Below are 19,370 nucleotides of genomic sequence, written 5' to 3'. Positions count from 1 at the left end.
CCCAATCATGAGCATGCACGTTTTGTGGCACTAGCAAAGAAGTTGGACATGGAGGCAAACAAGCAACCTGCCATTCTTGATCCTCGAGGTCGACCACCAGTGCCACCACCAGCCCCAAGTGCAGCAACTCCTGCTGCTTCTATTTCTGCCTCCTCCTTCGGGAGTAGAGCTTCATCCACACCTTTAGGGGCTGCCAATTCAGGGGCTCCGAGAGTCGTGCAGGCTAGCCTTGTGGCCTCATGGCATCCTGGGAGGAGGGCACAGGTAGATGCTGTCTTTGATAAGTTGGATTGGGTGGATCCTGTCTTTGATATGGGTAATCATGTTGTCTCTTTCATCACTCGCCACCACTACATCTTGGCTGTTTTTTCGGAAGATATCCCCGAACAAGAATCTCCTAAAGTATTCCGAGACGCGCTTTGCATATAATTTCATCATGTTGGGGCGTCTTTTTAAGCTGAAAAATTAATTGAGACTCTTGTTTCGAGTGAGTGGGATGCATGGCGTGAGCGTAGCACTACAGGGGCTCAGAGATGCAAGACCATTGTCTTGGATGACATATTTTGGGATGATGTTCGCCTCTTGCTTCGGGTTTCAAAGCCTATTATTTTGATGTTGAGGCTTATTGATGAGGATAGTCCTTGCATTGGGAAGGTGTATGAAAGACTGGATAGGATGATTGAGACTATTCAGAGCATTGATGACTTATATGCTTGAAGGAAGGAGGAGATTAGGGCACTTGCAACCTCTCGGTGGACGGAATATCATTCACCTTTAGAGGCTGCAGCCTTTGTTTTCGATCCATAATTTCAAGGGAAGGGGCAAGAAACAGATAAGGAGGTGGTGCAAGGATGGGAGCAGATATTGAGACGACTTGTCCCAAGTGCAGATGATAGGAGGAAGGTGCGGGAGGAGCTGTCATTTTATAGGCAAGGAAAAGGGTTATTTGGATTGGAGGATGCACAGGCACACAGGTAAAAGATTTCCTCCGTTTGTTGGTGGGAGGACTATGTGGCAGATACTCCATTGTTGCAGAATATGGCCATTTGTATACTCAGCCAAGGGGCTAGCTCTTCGCCCGTTGAGCAATTGTGGAGTAATTTTGGGAACATTGCAACAAAAAAGAGGAACAGGCTTGGGGTTCAGAAGGCAAATGATCTTGTATTTGTTAATGCAAACTTGCATTTGCTTAACAAGTTCAGGGCAGATTGCACTCCTGAACCGTATCTTGGATTTCGACCACATGAGGACTCCCACAGTGATGGAGAGGGTGCTCCTAAGGCTGAGCTTGAGGATGAGCATGAGGATGATGACCCCAAGTAGAGGCTGAAGATTAGGCTCAGCAGGATGAGGGCGAGTCCTCTGTTCTGGTAGACCATTAGGCGGCAAGCCTGACTCTCTATTTTCCTATATACCATGCACTTGACTCGAGAGTATGGAGTCCTTTTTTGTATTTACTATTTGGTATTGAGGCCTTCTGTTTAGGCTTGAGGCATGGCCTCATTTTGTTGTATTTTGCATATTATATGCTCGAGCCTCTATGATCTGCAATTCTATGACTTAAAGCTCTAAACTTTGAAGTTTATGCACATTGCACATTGCACAATGGACATTGCAATTTGTATTGATTTATATTTCAGTTTTCTAAGGATTTTTTGTCTTTAAAAGTCTAAAGATCAAATGGAAATCTTAAGGCTGCTACATCTGGTTTTCTAAGCATATTTTGGTATCTTTCCATGTGATTTGATGACGTGGCGTTCCCATTCCCGTTCCCGTTCCCACGTTCCCCCCCCTTCCCAAAACATTCCCGTTCCAACCCCCCGGTTCCCGAAACGTTCCCGTTCCCTGGTTACTATGCTTTGGACATCAAAACCTGTACTTGAGCCTGATAACTTCATATCAAAAGATTTAGCCCTAAGGGTGGGAATAAGACCAAAGAGTTACAGCCCTAGATGCCGATCAGATGTTCTATGGGGACCCTAAGCATGTTACTCCCTTGATTAGGAAGCTCCATGTCCATGTACAGGGTCACATAGATCAAAATGATTTCTTCATTTCCCCTCTTAAACATCATGATGTAGTTTTTGGAATGCCTTGGTTTCATAGTGAGGCAATGAAGTTCTCTCTTCTTGAAAGAGTGCTTGAGTTTGTACATAGGGGCAAAGCGCAACACGTGTCATTGCTAGGAATAGAGGGGAGACCATCTCCATTTGATGTTTCTGTTGGAAAGGCAATAAAGTCTGTAGTTTCAATGTACATGGTTTTCATTAAAGAAAGATATTTTGAAGTGTATGCTGATTTTATTTTATTTTTCATGATAGAGACTTCTATTAAGTAAGAGAAAAAACCCGTGAGAGCAAGCTCAAAGAGGAATACATCATGAAACCATGAGGATAAATAAACCCCCTCAAAATGAGGTGAAAGACAACCAAGACTGAGGCTCAAAGTGCCACCTCAACCTTGTAAGAGTCTCAGATAAGAAAGGAGAATCCTTCCATTCCCTTAAGAAAGAAGTCCTCCTTGCTGAGGCTGCACGGGAGTCTCCCTGCATGGAACTCTGGAAGGTCTCCAAACTCTACTCCTGAGAGTGGAGAGAAGCCGGGGGTCTGGGTCAAGGAACCACTCTGAATCTGATCCCTACACCAAAAGACCTACAACCCTGATAGGCTGAAAGGCAGACTCAAGCAAGATGTCCTCTATGCACTTGAACGATCTACCACCATCATGCACATCAAAAACCAAGGCATCCCCATGTGCATCTCGAAAGGCCAATACCTGAAGAGGAACACCCCCTCGAAAAAGAGCCTGCCCAAGTGGAGCAAGTGAGAGGCATATCATCTGTGTCTACCCAATCCACTGGAAGGGCTGCCTCAATCTCTGTAAGATCCTCCCTGCACTCCCTCTGAGAGGTCCTGTCAACTGAGATTTAGTCTCCTTTGGAAGCCTCCCATCTGGACCACTGCATGTAGAGTGAAGCACAAAGTGGTCTGCCAAGATCATCCAATATACTGTCATTCCACATGACCGGTTGCCTATCAATCTCTTCACGAGAGGAATGGGGAATCCTCCGAAGAGTACTCCTGAAGCTAGCTCATGCTTTTAAGATGGCAACCATGAGAGGGAACGAAGAAGACCTGAGGTTTATTGCGGTGAAGATCCATCTAATACTACCCATCCAGTCTCCTCCTAAAGAAGGTGTGCACGTCCGTATGCTGCTAATTAAAAATGCCTTCTACGGCTCCTGCCTTGGCATAAGTCCCCACACCACCATCTTGCAGAGTAAAGCTCTGCACTATAAATCTGGATCAATAATATTGAGACCCCCTTCCTGTGTAGGGAGCATGAGGGTCTCCCAAGCCACCCTGGCTACAACATCTGTTATGCCATCAAGCCCACTCCAAAGAAAATTTTTGATCGGTCTCCTAAGCTAAATGATGCAATCCCTAGAACGGCACCAGCAAGAACAAACAAACCAGGCTGTGGCCAAGAGGACCTGGTTGACCACCACAACTCTAGAGGCAAGAGTCTAGCTTGGCTGAGCTCCAAAAAAGGAGCTTCCTCCTAATGCTCTCTTACACGGGAGAAAACTGCTGCATGAAGCAACTATCCAAGCCGACCTGGCAGCCCAAATATCTGACTGGCACACCCCTTTGAACCCAACTGAAACCTATGTCAAGCCCCCAATTTGGAGTGTCCTCGTCACTGATCCAAAAGCCATTGGATTTAGGCCAATTTATCTGCACCCCCGCTGCCAAGCAAAATAAATCCAATGCTGTCTTGAAAGAAGTGAGCGTCTGTGGTGTCGTATCCAAGTAAACTGCCATGTCAACTGCCAACTCAGCTCCTCTTCCCGTCTGATGGAAAGTCTCAGCCCAAAGATGCTTGCTTGAGATCTAATATAGATACTCATAGCTTCAGCCACGAACAAAAAAAGAAAAGGAGCAAGGGGGCATCCCTGACGAACTGATCTGGAAATCTGAAATCTCTCACCCCTTACCCCACCAATAAGTATCTGGCTGTGGGCTAATCTGTACAAAGAGGAAACACCTCTGATCCAAGCATCTGTAAAGCCAAAACGTAGAAGGGTGCCCTCCAAAAAACCCCAATCTACTATGTCATAAGCTTTCTCAAAATCCAAGAGTAGAATGGCTAGATTCTGGCCGCTCTACGTGGCCACTCTGAAGCTTCTCAAAAAGAGAAAATGTTATCAAAAATGCTTATGCCATGCACAAATCTCGTCTGAGTGTAATGAATAAGATCTGGGAGAAGGGGCTACAATCGGAGGCTGATTGCCTTGGCCAAAATCTTGTAACATGCCCCCAAAAGTGTGATAGGCCTCCACTGGGACACTAAATTTCTGCAACTCCCTTTCGAGATAAGGTGGATGGGACCCTCTGTGAGCGACCCGGGCATCTCGCCAGAGTCCGAAATGCCCTGCAGGCCTGAATTAATGTAGTCTCCAATCATATCCCAAAATGCAATGAAGAAAGAAGGGGTGAGGCCATCCGAACCTGGGCACTTGCCCTTGTGAAGGGCTGAAAGTACAGTCACACAGGGATGCTCTACCAAATAACCTGTCTAGCATCCTCTCTATCCTATGTGTCAAGATCTGTAGTAAGAAGGGCGGCATAGAAATCTGAAGCTATGCGCAAGACGTCATCTAGATCTTTCACTAAAACCCCATGTGAGTCAATAAGCTGGGATACACTCTCTCTACTATGTCTAGGGCCAAGAGTAGAGAAAAAGTGTTTATTGACTCTGCCACCCATCTGAATCCAGAAGACTCTGTGCATGAAAGGCATACTATGCTCTTTGATCAAGCAATGTCTGCTGATGAGCCCTTGCTGCAGCAAGGCGCTCCTGAATCCAAGCATACAAAGGCCATTTCTGCTCTTCCCTCTGCAAAGCTGCCAACTGCTGGCGAATACCAATCTCACGTCTGAAAATATCTCGTCTCCTGGTACTACCAACTGAGTGGTAAAAGTTGCTAATACCAGAAAGGGCAGCAGCTACATGTGATGGAGATGGCTGCCCACCCTCGACATGAGAAACCCATATCTGCAAGGCTGCCTCAGTAAGGTTCTCCTCTATATACAAGGCATCCGGAATCCTGATGCTGGCAGACCGGCCTCTCAAGTGAGGCTCTGAGATAACCAACACAACAGGAAAGTGGTCTGAAGTGGAAACCCCAGCAGCAATGCATACCGATCCACCTCTTTCTAGTGCCCAATCATCTACATAGAATCTGCTGATGAGCCCTTGCTGCAACAAGGCGCTCCTGAATCCAAGCATATGAAGGCCGTTTCTGCTCTTCCCTCTGCAAAGCTGCCAACTGTTGGCGAATACCAATCTCACGTCTAAGAATATCTCGTCTCCTAGTACTACCAACTGAGTGGTAAAAGTTGCTAATACCAGAAAGGGCAACAGCTACATGTGATGGAGATGGCTGCCCACCCTAGACATGAGAAACCCATATCTGCAAGGCTGCCTCAGTAAGGTCCTCCTCTGTATACAAGGCATCCGGAATCCTAATGCTAGCAGACCGGCCTCTCAAGTGAGGCTCTGAGATAGCCAGCACAACAGGAAAGTGGTCTAAAGTGGAAACCCCAGCAGCAATGCATACCGATCTACCTCTTTCTAGTGTCCAATCATCTACATAGAATGTGTCAATGCGTGCATGAATAGGCATCTGTTGCCTCCTGTTCAACCAAGAGAACAGGAGGGACTGTGGCTGAATAAGAAAGGCATCCTCCAACCAAGTATCTCTGCCACAGTAGTGAAAAAGGAAGGCATCCCAAGCTGCTCTCTCCAAAGAGTGAAGTCCTCCTTCTCTACCCCCTTTTTTGTTTGACGGTAACTCAACCATGTTGAAGTCACCTCCACTCACCCATGAATCTACAATGGGGGCCCAGGAGAGCAAATCCTTCCACATAATGACACGTTCCTCTCTAATGTTGGGGGCATACAAGTTCAGGAAACCAACCTTACGCCCTCCAATCAAGAGAATAATCCATTGAGCCCTAGAGGGGATCATGATACCGTGTCCAACAACTAAGGGGAGAACCGACTGTGAAACTGAAATAGAAGTGCCTCCCCTAGTGCCTAAGGTAGGCGACCAAAACGTATGGCCAGAAAGCAACTTGCCTAGAATCCAGTTTGTGCTCCTGAATAAATAAGGCATCAATGGAACCCCCAGTAATGGAACACCTTACCTGACCTAGTGACGGAAACAAACCCCTCAACAGGGGAAGACCTCCTGCTCGAGGAGCGATGAATGGAACCAAGTGGCGGAAAATCAACAGAGGAAAGAACCTTGCCACCTGACGAAGAAGCCCTATCAAACCCAATCACTGGCTCACCAAAAGTAGAGGGCACTAACTCCTCTGGGAAATCTGAAGCATCTGCCAGAGCTTAAAATGAGTTCCTATGAATCAGGCCACACACCGGAGTGCAAAGGATGCCTTCTGAGGGAAGAGGATCAATAGTGTAAACCATCCCCTTCCCCCCTATCCAAGGGAGAAAGTGAGGATTGCTCAAGACGACCCTGTGTCTGAACGGCCGCGGACACCTCTCCTGCCTCGGGGAGAGGGTCTGGCAACGACCAGATAAAGATGGACCCGCTGGGTTCAGGTGAGAAGCTGCAACCAGGGAAGAGGTCGAAGCTGAAGCGTCTCAGACTGTATGAGGTGAGACTGGAGGGACAGCCCGAGCTAAAGCAGAGTCAACTAATGCATCCTCGTGAACTGAAGGTGGAATCTGCACACGAACCGAAACTCGACGAGGTGTGGCGGTTGCCCCTAAAGGTCCTAAGGCACTGTAGGCAATAGGTGGCGGTACCAAAGAAGCGCTCTGTCGATGAGGAGCACTCTAACGAGTAGGAGTTGTACCACCACCTTGAGGAGGACCACCCTGTCGAGGCCGAGGAGCAGGTGCTGGACCTATACCACCCCCTGTCGAGGCCGAAGAGGAGGTGCTATACCTGTACCACCCACCTGTCGAGGCCGGGGGAGGTGGTTGTACCAAAAGGCTTCTTGGGCCTTTTCTTCTTCTTGGGGCAATCCTTGGCGAAGTGTCCAACGGTCCTGCATATCCTACACTGGTCCTGCCTCCTTGCAATCTCTACTATCTGGCGAAAAAAAGAACCATCCGGACACTGAAGCATAACATGGTCCATTGTGAGGTTAGGATCCTTACGAAGGACCCTAACTCTAGGTACCCCATCAGCCCTGGTTGCCTCTGCTGCAGTCAACGGCATCCCAGGGAAGGGGGGGGGTCTCAACAACCACGCCGAAATGCTCCCCAATAACAGGAAGAAGTCGATGGTAAACCCGGGGAAGCCCAGGAAATCTGACGATTAGCGAAAATTTTTCCTTGTCTGCCTCCACTAGGTCGAAATCAATATTGAAGGCGTCAAAGAAAATCTTCCTGTGTCCCAGGTGTAAAAACTCATCTTTGAGCAAGGTGCTCGCAGCCTCTGGAGTGTCAAAGACAACCTGGAAAAAACCTCGTCCTGGAAGACGAACATCTAAAAGTCATGTCCTTCCATCTGATTTGAATGATGCTGATAGAGAAAAATTTCAGTTTTTTGAAAATTTTAAGGATTGCTTCTCAAATGCATTGCCAGGGAAGTTACCCCTTGAGAAACCAGAAGACCATTGCATAAAATTGATACCTGGCAGCGAAACCGAACAGACCACCTAACAAGGTCAATGCTACCTACAGGGAGGAGGTTATGTGCATCCAAGTACCGCCATGGCCGTTGGTATCCTTCGCCATCCAGCTCTTCTTCTATTGCCCATTCCGACCATCACCTGGCATGGAATCTGGGGGACTTCTTACTGTTGGCCTACTTAGATCCTTGACCCTTGTGCATGAGCTCAAAAATCAGAGCAAGCTCGTACGCACTCTCGTAATCCCGTGACCTAAAGCTAAGAACATACCACTGGATGTTTGTACGCAGCCCATGGAGAAACATGCTCAGCTTCTGATTTTCCTCCAGCTACAACTATATAAACACCTGAGATTAAACGTCCTTGGTGCATTTCATACAACTGGCTCTAAAATCTGTCCAAGTACTGAGCTGGCAAGAACCGTGATCGGATGTCTTTCACGAATTATGTTCATCTATAAAGCGGTGCCTTCTCGTCTGCATCATAGTGGTCCTGACTCCTTATGCCACTTTAAGCCGCCAGGCGACAACCTTGCATGTGAGGTACATGGATGCTAGGACGCATCGTTCGTTCTTGTTCGTAGGCACAACGGAAAAGTAACTTTCGAACTGACTCAGGCATGAAGTCAACACTAAAAGGTCTCACTTATCGTCATACCAAGTGACATTCAGCTTCCCAAAAAAAGAATGTTTGAGAGGCGGTTGGACTCTCTCCTTGTGGTCGGAGTAAAGAAATGAGAAGTTGTCGGTCCCGTTCTTCCTTCTCCCGAGTACTATGCTCCCGTTCTTCCTTCTTCTCCCGAGGGGTGCTCTCCCTAAGCTGCATGACCTCCTGAGCCTCGTGGTCACGAAGTTCCTTGGCTTCTCGAGCCTCACGATCTCGGAGTTCCTTGGCTTCCAGAGCCTCACGATCTCAAAGTTCCTTGGCTTCTAGAGCCTCAATCGTGTTCTTCTTCTTCTTCTTTTTCAAAGAAAGAAACCTTCTATTAATGCTTGAAAGATTTCATACAAGACAACAGCCCCGAAGGTACTGAGTATGGAAAAAACCGGAAAGGGCTGAAAGAAAGAACCGGCCTGTTCTAGAGAACCCCAGCTCACAGCCTAGGGGATCTCTGGTAAGGGGCTAACAGCCACGTGGGGGGACTATACAACCAGCGAATCCCTCGCGGGGTGAAGATATAGAAAACTCCTGCCGGCCAAGCCTTGCAGAACCAAGCACACCTCTCGATAGTCGCCCTGGAGCCTAGAGTCCCACGCTCTCAGGTGGATCGTAGTGTGTATATGATATCCTACCAGATGGCGACTAGAGTAGCCGAGGGTGGAACCGGGTGCTCACCCATCACAAGACTGCAACGAGCCACCCAAATGTTCCACATAGTGATGCTAGCTACCACCTCCCAAACGTTGTCCTCCATAGGAGGAGGAGGAGCTAGGCTGTGAAGAGGGACTGCCTCATGGAGTGCTATCCTCTGATGCTCTGACCCTGTATCCGGTAGGCTAGGGAGATCTCATCAATCTGGAACTCGTGTCCTCCCTCTGTCAACCAAGCCACCATCCCCCCAAGTGTAGTCTCTCTAAAGACTCTACATACGTGTCATGATCCTAAGGGCTCCCCTCCAAATCTTCACTATGCTACAACAGCTCCACAGGCAGTGTGGGATAGTCTCCAGGAGACATCGAAGTAACAATGGCACTGCCCCTCCACTCACATCTGCTCCAACCACGGTCCGATGGGCAAGCCTCTGTGGGCGGCCAGCCAGAAGAAATAGGATATCTTCCTCGGCCGCAAATTGGACCATAATCGCGTCCAAAACTTGGAACGAGCATCCCGAGGCACTCTCTCGGTCACCCAATGCCTCACCCTCGAGGGGGTCCACCTCGACGAGCCCATCTGAAGCATCCTGCCAATCCATGTGGTGTAGGAAAAGAAGGGCACCTCATCCACCTGCTCGGCTAGGCCTCCCCTAGAAGGCCAGAACCACTCTCTCGGATCCCACTAGACCTCCCTCAAAGGTCTACCCTCCCACAACCAAAGGCGCCATCTAGGGCATCCTGCTCTAAGATACTGGGAGGGTCAATGTGCCACTCCTTCCCCAAACGTCCCACCACTCTAATCATCTGCCAATGAATCCCATCAAGACTCCCATCCATCGCAGGGTCTCTCTCAGTGAGTTACTGAAGTAGGCCTCTAGGTCCTACATGGAAGAAGCCGGGGTATGTGCTGCCTCGCTGCATCAACATCCTCAAGGGGACACTAGTATGAGAAAATTGCCCCAACCAACTACTGTCCCTCCATACGCGAAGTCCCTCCCACCAAGACTCAAGAATGACTACGTCAATCTCTCTCATCCGCTAACTATGCCCCTCGCAGATGCGCTATGGCGTCAAGCCTCGCCTCTGCCTCCATGGGTAATCTACTCCATCGGCCAAAAGACCCGGCAGGACCACTGTCCCATTGTGCCCAACCAATGTGAGTCCATTGTCCGAGCATACGCCCATCTTGATCTCTGATCTCTGGGTGCCACATAAGGGGCTAATGCTCAAACTCCTCTCTGCATCTAGGCAGAGCACGAATGAGACCCCCTGCCAGTCTCTGCCAGACCCTGTGGAGGCTCCTCATCAAGGGGGAACCCTTCCCCGTGAGGGAAGCCTCTGAGAAGATCCATCTGTGTGAAGGCTGCCATTGTCCCCCAGTGCGTGGGGTGTTCCTTAGAAGCCCTCGTGTAAGACGAGCTTCCAGGGCTTTGCACCTGGGATGAGACCACAAACAACCAACTTGCCTAGGAGGGCTCTGCTCTGCATCTCCGGATCAATGATACTCAAGCCTCCAAGTGCCTACGGCATGATCAGTGTCTGCCAAGTGACCTGGGCTCTAGTGTTCCTCGTGCCGCTCGAACCTGCCCAAAGGAAGTTCCGAACCAACCATCAGAGCTACGCAATGCATCCTCTGTGAAAGCACCAACAAGAGGCGATATACCAGGCCGTGGCAAGAAACACCTAGTTTGCCACTAAGGCACGACCTGCTAGGGAGAGTTTGGCCGAGCTCGAGAAGAAAAGCTTGCGCCGAGCACTCTCAAGGACCGGGGTGGTCTGTTGCTCTACTGTACTGTCAATACCAACCTGGCATCCGAGGTATCTCGTTGTCTAGCCCCGCGGTATCCATCTGAAGCCAAAGTCACTCCCCCACTCACGAATCTCATGTGTCTCCTCAAAGCCTGTGAAGGAACCTATGGATTTTGTCCAGTTGATCCGTGCACCCGAGGCCTCGCAGAAAATAGCCAGGGCACCCCTGACTCTCTCCAAACTCACTGTGGTGCCCTCAACATATAAGGCCGTATCATCTACAAACTCCAAGTCAAGTAGCTCCTCCTCCTGTCTGATTGGGAGCTTCAACCCTGTGAGGCCCGCCACCTGTGAGCTCAAGTAATAGCCCGAAGCCTCCGTCACGAATAAGAAGAGGAAGGGAGCGAGCGGGCAGCCCTAACAGACCGAGCGAGAGAGAGGAAAGGCCTCGCCCATGTGTCCTCCAATAAGCATATGACTAGAGCTCCCCGCATAAAGCACAGAAACACCTCTCACCCATCTGTCTGAGAAACCCAATCTCGGCATAGTACCCTCTAGGAAGGACCACCCCACCCTGAGGGAGCCTGTGTCAAATATCTCCTAGCAAGCTAATTGGAAAGGGGTGGAGATAATCTCCTAGAAGTTCCGAAAGAAGGCCGGAGTTAAGCCATCCTCGCCCGGACACTTCTGGGTAGGGAGAGCCTTGAGGGCTTTCCAGAGCTCCTCATCTGTGAAAGGCTCCTCTAGTCTGCTGCATAAATCCTGCGAGACTACTGTCGGAACGTGATCCCAAACTACCTCTCAGGCCACAAGACCAACTGAAGTCATCCTCTTCATCTGAAAGAGCTAGCTGTAAAAACCTCTGGTCAGGACTTAAATCTCATGCGGTAGTGTGCATCATGCCTTGCGAATCTCGGAGACGTTGCAGCTGTATGCCTGCCGATTGGGGCCCAGTGGTCTGAATAAATTGCTTCGTCATCATGTCCCCCTGCTGCACCCACTGAGCCCGGGAGGAGTGATAGGAGAACTCAGCCCACCGAATCTCCGTGTCCTAAAGCTCAAGGCAAGCGCTCTCGAACCTGTCGCTAAGCCACTAAGAAACTGGGTCCTGCTCCTCTGAATTGCATCGGCCACCCACGCAACTCGCACGGTATCGTCTCTGACAAATCCTAAATCTCTGCCATGACCTGCTGGATCTCCTCGTCTTGGAGGAGGTCCTCTGGAATGCAGACCCCCTCCTGGGAGAGACCTCGACGGGGCTGATCTAAGTGAAGTACTACTAGAGAGTGGTTTGACATCGTGGTACCTGCCAGAATCTCGGTAGAGCCGCCTTTGTGCAGTGTCCAATCCTCAACATAAAAATGGTCTAGTCTCTCAAGCAATCCATCATGTCTCCTCTGTCCGAAGGTGAAGAAGAGGCTACCAGGGGTCCTCCTGAAATCTGGCTCTCGCCACGGGTCTCTGCCACTAATCATGAAAATGAATTGCTCCCACGTGCTACGCTCTGCTACTGGCATCTCACGTGCTACGCTCTGCTACTGGCCGGACGGTGCTGTCTGCACGCTGGGGCATACACGTTCAGGATCCCAATCCTGGAATCTCCCGTCCAAACTGCACGGCTTAGGATGAGCTCGCCCTTGTCGTAGACCTCTGGAGCCAAAGTCTGTGAGACTAAGATGCAAACCCCTCCGCTCCGTCCCACTGCGGGGGACCACTCTTCTGAACCTCTCCATAGGAGAAGGTGGTGTCGTCATCTGATGTCTGATGTTGAAAACATGTGCTCCTGAATCAAAAGGATGCCCACTGCCCTCTGCAACTCCTGCCGGAGTATCAGGTATTGCGGCTAGCTACGAGCATGGTCGTGGAGCCCCTGCACGTTCCAACTCACTATGGTCTAGCTCATGAGAACGGGGGTGCCGGGAACAAGGCTCTCCTATGGGTGGGTGCCTATTCCAGAAAGACTACCTTATGTGACTTTGCCGTGGGTTTGGAGGGCGAATAGTCCGTGTCTATGTGACGACGTATTAGAGTGGATACCGGCTCAATGCCGATCTTCCGTGTCCACTTCATCATGAAGGAGACTTCCATCCCGAACAACTCCGCACACTTCTCAAGCGGCCAGTAGTATGCCGGCTCCACCTTTGCCTCCAGCGGCAATCTGATAACTCCTACCGCCAAACCACACATCGGCTCCTCGCGCATGAAGCTCAATTGAAAGTTCACCTCCGCACCATGGGCGTGCCAAAGGTCCAATCCCTATGGCTTCATCCACTCGTCCATCATGCGTGAAATGTGATCTCCCATTATAGCATCAAACAACTCTGGGAACCACTTCTCCAACCCTGTAGAGGCAAACTGGAATCTCCAAACAGGGTGTGTCTGAGAGCCCACTATGCTGATCAAACCCCCCTTCCGGGACTGTAGGACCATGAGCGTTACCTCCAGCAGTAGAGGATAAGAGTCCGGAATCTCCAGATAGTTCCGGAGTCCTAACCTCCAGAAGTCCCGTGGTAAGGGACGCCCAGGCTGGAGGTTGGGAGCTGTTGATTGGGAGGACGACCCCGTCCCTCTGAATCCCTCCCCGGATGGACCGATTGCTACGATGAGGACGCAGAAGGGAGCGTTGTCTTACCCTTGCCTACTGGCAAGGGTGTCGAGGCAAGGGAGGGAAGGGAGGATGAAGAGCCTACTGCAGAGGTGGAGAGGGGGGCGGCAGGGGAGGTAGAAGAGCAGGGGGCGGCGGGGAGGCGGGTGGTAAGAGTGATCATAGCAGGAGGGGCTTGGGGGGGGGGGAGGAAGTGGAAAGGAAGAGGGGGAGGGATCTGGAGGGGGAGAAGGAGGGATATGGGCGACCGTAAGCCCCCCTGCTGATCAGGCTCGCCGAGACTCTGGATCCACTCCTCCGCAATCGCTGTCGGGCTAGCGTCCGCAGCTTCCGCCATCGCCGCATCTAGAGCTCCTCGGGCTCGCTACTGATGCAAGGGTGAATGCGGAGGATGAACCTCCAAAACCGGAGGATCATCTGGCTGGACGGAGGCCCCTTCCGCTGGGGGAGGTGGCTTTGTTGCTTCTCCTCAGGTGCCTCTCGGTCAACCCTGTCCCTCTCTCTGCGTCTGGCCCTCTGCCTACGGTGCTTGTGGGCCTGTTTGCTTGGTTTCTTTTTCTTTTTAACCTGGGTCCAGTCCCCTTCGGAGGGGGTAACCCAGGGGATCTGAGACTCCTATTGCTCCTACTTGAGAGAGTGCTGGACTCGGGCCTCCTGACTCCTCTTGCTCTACGAGGGTGGGGGGGGAGGCACTCTGCCATGGCCACAAGGGCAATCTCTCGCTAAGTGACCCATCGGTCTGCAACGGAGACACTGACCTGGTAACCCAAAAATCTCCACTCGTTGGCAAAGTGTACCCCCTTCAAGGGTCTCTAGAAGAATCAACTCTGGAAGGGACTGTGGGCTCTCAACCACCAGTCTGATCTTGGGGACCCCGTCATTTGCTAACTTTGATGTGGCCGAATCTGGAGTCTCTGGCGGCCTATTCACAATCATAGCATTTCCTGGAGCTTAACAACGCAGTTGAAGAGACCCTCGGATTATTGTTGCTGCATCTATATCATAGTTTGCATCATGGCCATCATGATAGACATCGGAGCTTCTACAGGGTTATGTGGTGGTAGGGTTTAAGAAGCGGATCCCTCATCCCCCGGTGTTGGTCTTCTCACTTGTACTCATGGTGTCCTTTCCGAATCTTATCTGTACCATAAAATAGTGGGGCTGCCCCTAAACTGGCCCTCCTTATCTTAGGAAATAAAATCTGAAGCTCTGATTCCAATGTAGCAGGGAGATAGCCTAACTCACTCTCTCTCCTGCTCACTACTATCTGAACTGAAAGAATGATGCACTCAAAACACCAGGGGAACTGTAGAGTGAGTGTGAGAATCAGAGGGAGAGAATATAGTGAGTCTCCAGAGAGCGAAAAATAATATCTGAACAATGTCTCGCCCTGTGGGCTGAATACAGCTGTAAAGGATAAATATTGTATGGAGGGAGAACCCTCACAACAAAAGAGAACTAGAGATTGTTGTACTGGACTGGGCTGAGGACTAACTAAAGAACGGCTGCAAGGAGTTGTTGAGCCCCTCGAGCTACTACTTCTGAGGCCTAGAGCAATAGAAGACTTGGATGAAAAATGAGCTGACCTTATATACGCTTTCATGGCACATTGACCGACTTGATCGGCTGGTCAACGTCAACCGTTGACCAGGTCAATAAAAGTCGACGTTGACCAAAAAATCAACACGTTCACCAAAAAAGTCAATGGGATGTTTCCTTACCAGTTTTGTCTTCAAAGATTGCATGGAGGTATTTGATGGCACTGCAGCCTGTAGGCAGCATGCCAAGGGCTGGGGATGCTCGTGACACTGGCATAATAGCTGAGACGCTAAAAGACACGCTCCCAAAAAGGAGCTCATATCTGAAACTTGGAGAAAGAAAAGAGACGGAACAGCGAAGCATCAAATGTGCTGGCTAGAGGTCTAACAGTTAGGTAATACCCCCGTGGAAGATGCCAACGCCTTCTTTGCGAAGATGGGGGTCTATCGTACTTGTGAAGCACCTTGGAGAGTGGGCAAGGCAGATGCACCGACAGGGCCCATGGTACAGACAAATCCACCCTCATGAGCATGAGGGTGGCATTGAAGGGCACAAAGATTTTCTTAGATGATGATCTCACACTCCTAGAGCAAGAGCATAGGAGGGAGGGGATGGTGCAAGTAATGGCAGCAAGACAGGAAAGGAAACGAGCAGCCTACAGCGATTGCAAAGTGATCACTCGAGAGATGGTAGATAGGGATAAGAGGGAAGAGGAGAAATAAGCAGCACATGACAGTTTTCACTCCTGAGATGAGAGCACAGAACAGGCTGAAGCTGGCAGTGTGGAATTCTAATGGCACAGGTTTCTCAAAAACCTACACCAACAAAGACATGACTTTCTACACTGAGACACATGAAGGTCCCGAGAGGGGGCTGCCCACAGTGACATTCTACACTTCGAAGCATAGTCACCAGAAACGTTTCGAAATGTAGAAACGTGAAACGTTTCAAAAAAAAAGCAGAAGTTTTGAAACGCCTGATTTTACTTTTTAGTGCCAAAAATGTCTTAAATATGTCCCACATATACATGGCATGTTCAAATGATGCCTAACATGTAGAGTTTCCAGTAATACTACCCTTGGACACGTTTCTTTGGGATAGAAACGTTTCGAAATGTGAGAAACATTTTGAAACGTTTCATTCCCATAGAAACCGTTCGAAATGTGAGAAACATTTCGAAACGTTTCTTTCCCAAAGAAACGCGTTTTGTTGTGACTGTGCTTCAGAGTCAGCATATGGGAGAGAGATTGTCACCACAATGTAAATATCCTAAGTCAAAGTACAATTGACCATTTATTTGATCATAATTAAAGAGTTTTCCATCTAGGTTAATTATGGTCAAAGGAGTTCTTCTATTGGTCAAAGAATTGACTACAGTCAAAGATACTTGACTTCGGTCCAGTAAGCCTGACTTTGGTCAAGAAGACTTGGTTTATACTAAGAGGGTTAACTGCGGTTAACCAAGAAGTACCAACTTCGGTTGGAGAGTTGTGCCAACTTCGATTGGAGAGACTTGATCAAAATTAAGGCACCTCAACCGTTGGTCAAAGCCCCTTAATCATGATCAAGAGGGTTGACCTCAGTCAACCAGAGAAGTGTTTTATGTTATGTGTGCACATATGTTCAATGGGGACGCCCACCGTGACTAGGATTAGTCCACAGTCTATTATTTACATGCAAAAGCGCTAACAATTAATGGGTGCCATGGTGGTGTGCTTTAATTGATTGTTGCACGTACTAAGAAAGCTTGATTTCCCAAGCACTAAGAGCTTAGCAAGCGACCAAAAGATGTTCGTGTGACCAAGGAACATTGAAGACCCTAGAGATTGCCCTTTGAGGCATGTACTAAATTTTAGCTAGTTATTTTGACACTTGGCATGTTGCCAAATTATGGAGCCATGAGCTCTTTGTAAAAAGGATTTCACGTTTCGATTTGGTGGCAACAGCTTCCACGCTCAACTATTCTACTGAGATTCTCTCTTCATGAATAAATCCTTGGGGGGGGTCTAGCCCGATGATTGTCCTGGGCCCTAGTGTGTTTTGTATATATATATATATATATATAGAGAGAGAGAGAGAGAGCAAAGGGGAGAATGTTTGCAGTAGATTTGTCCTGGAGATTGCATTGGTATCAGAGCCACTCGTTCGTCTCTTTCCTTGGAGATGACGGTCTGAGAGAATTGGACGCCAAATTCCAACGCAAATTTTGAATCTTGATGTTGAAGCCCAGAGCATAGCATTAACTTCGGAGTTGGACGTATAGTGTACCCCAAACCCAAGCGATGGCATCAGAGATATTTTTCTAATGGTCGAGGATTGAAGGCATCAATACTACCATCCCATGGACGTTGGCTACTAATCGATGAATGAGATCGAGGGCTCGCGCGAATTCACAGAGGAGCAGTCCGTGAGGCGATGCAAGACCTTGATGTGAAGCATAGGCAATCTTGAGGCGGTTCCGTTGCTTGAAACTGCCAGAGACAGTCAGGATTGACACGATGAACGCAATCGTTTAAGGTTGCCTGAGACGTTATCCGTATAGCAACTCACACACATCAACGGGATTCTCTACTAGTGATGCCTCTATGCAAAAGCGACACGGAGAGACGCCTTCACGCGCGGTTATTCTTTCACGTAGGCATACATACAATGGAAAGATTCACAGTGACATGACGCGAAGCAGTTCTGACGTTCATCCTTTGCAAATGCCCTTGGGTAGAAATCTGTGCTGACGTGGCAGCCAAGCTGATATGGCGGGGTGATAGACACGTGGCACACAAATGACGTGGCACACACGTGTGGTGCTGATGTGGCAGTACACGTGGCAGCCAACTCAGATGCTGACGTGGCACTGACACATGGCAAACAGGTGGCTGATTTGGTAGACCATGGATTAAGCTAACTTAACCTTGGTTAGTGAACTGGTTAGAGATCTAGTTAACTTGACCCAACCAGACTAGTCTGGTCACTGTAACCAAAATGTGACCAGTCCAGTTAGTCTAGTTGTAGACTAACCAAACCAGAACTAGTCAGTCTGGTTAGTGTAACCAACCGAAGGAGACGGTTTTTCCTGTCAGCTTTTACCTGTCAAAAGGTACACTGTCAGTACTTTATCTGTCAGAAAAGCAACAGAAAATTCAGAAAAACCAGAGATTTGCACACGTAAAGACATGTATGCCTTTGTGCTCAGAAAAAGGGAATCAGATGCATTCTCAGTGCTTTTTGCAGTAGCCAGGAAAGGGGCAATACAGTTGTTGATGCTTTGGCAACCTTGTGGGTTTATGCTTTGAGTTGACAGCCCATTACTAGCACACGTTGTAGACACCTCTTGTTGAGGTATTTTCTCTTTGAAAAGCAAAGGCTGCATGTATCAGTTGCATACACAGTGTGTAAGAGCTTGTAGAGCTCAGACAAGTTGTAGAAAGATGGCTCAATCACCTATCCAGTGGGATTCACAAAATAGGGATGCACATCCAAGAAAAAGAACTATGCAGCAAACTTAGCAAGAATTTGAGCAAATGGTATGCATTCGTATGCAAGAGATGGAAAAACTCACAAGGGATCCAAGAGCTCAGCATCTGTTTCAAGCAGAAACTATGCCTGATGCAGCTTATGATGTGCCAATGCCAGAGGCACACTCTCGTGCACAGCTCGAGAGAGAGGGATCTCATAGGGGACGGTCTCATAGCAGGAAGAGATCAAGGCATCATCACCGATCTCCAAGCCCTACTGTCTACTTCAAGCTCAACTTCTATATCTTCTTCTTCATCAAATAAACCATCCAAAAAAAGAAGGAAACACAAGAAGTCTAGGAAGAGCAAGTCTTCCAAGACTAAGGAATTCAAAGATGGAGGTAAATCTGTCAGGTTTATTACCTATAATGGACAATATGATCATACACAGAAGGCACTGCAGTTCATCAGGCAGTTTGATGCTGCATTTGGTACAGAAAACTTTTTAGAATCCTCCAAGTTGAGAATGGTCAGCTTGCACTTGACAGGGACAGCTAGTGCATGGTGGAGTGCACAGACCACAGATGGGTCAGCCCCAAAGAGGTGGAAAAGCTTCAAGAAAGCCTTCTACCAGCAGTTCATGCCTAAACAATTCAGAGATCATGTCCTTCAAGGTTGGGACAGTTTACATATGGATGCAAGGGATACAGTGGAGGTGTACAATCAAAAGTTTTGGGATGCTTATTTGGAGGCTGCACCTTTCAAAAAGATCTCCAAAAGAACCCAACTGAGAAAGTACAGAGCAGGTCTCAATTCAAAAATTCAGGCAGTAGTGAATACTCTGAGGGTGAAGAGCATTCCAAACATTATGCATTCAGCTTCAGTAGCCAGTCTCGTGCAGATGCAAGACCAGCCACAGTGCCATCCTTGCAAGCAGGAGGTACTGAAAGGAAGAAACCTGATTTTTCAAAATCAGAAAAGAAAGAGTATCCCAAGGTTGAGAAGAAAGGGTTCCAGCCGCAGAAGCCGAGGGGTACTCAGC

The 19,370-nt window shown here is 48.9% G+C and overlaps 1 protein-coding gene and 1 pseudogene across 5 annotated transcripts in view; one reads left to right on the top strand and one right to left on the bottom strand.

The window, feature by feature from the left end:
- The window catches only part of F2KP (fructose-2,6-bisphosphatase), a 146,260-nt gene that overhangs the window by 115,321 nt on the left and 11,569 nt on the right, over window positions 1-19,370 (bottom strand). The window lies entirely within an intron of this gene.
- Window positions 437-7,351, top strand: LOC147906292 (uncharacterized; annotated as a pseudogene).

This window comes from Dipteris shenzhenensis, chromosome 1, assembly GCF_047967505.1.
Source record: "Dipteris shenzhenensis isolate YYH24624 ecotype China chromosome 1, Dip_SZ_1.0, whole genome shotgun sequence".
NCBI lineage: Eukaryota > Viridiplantae > Streptophyta > Polypodiopsida > Gleicheniales > Dipteridaceae > Dipteris > Dipteris shenzhenensis.
Note: the sequence above shows the minus strand (reverse complement) of the source record. Positions and strands in the feature narration are given on the sequence as shown.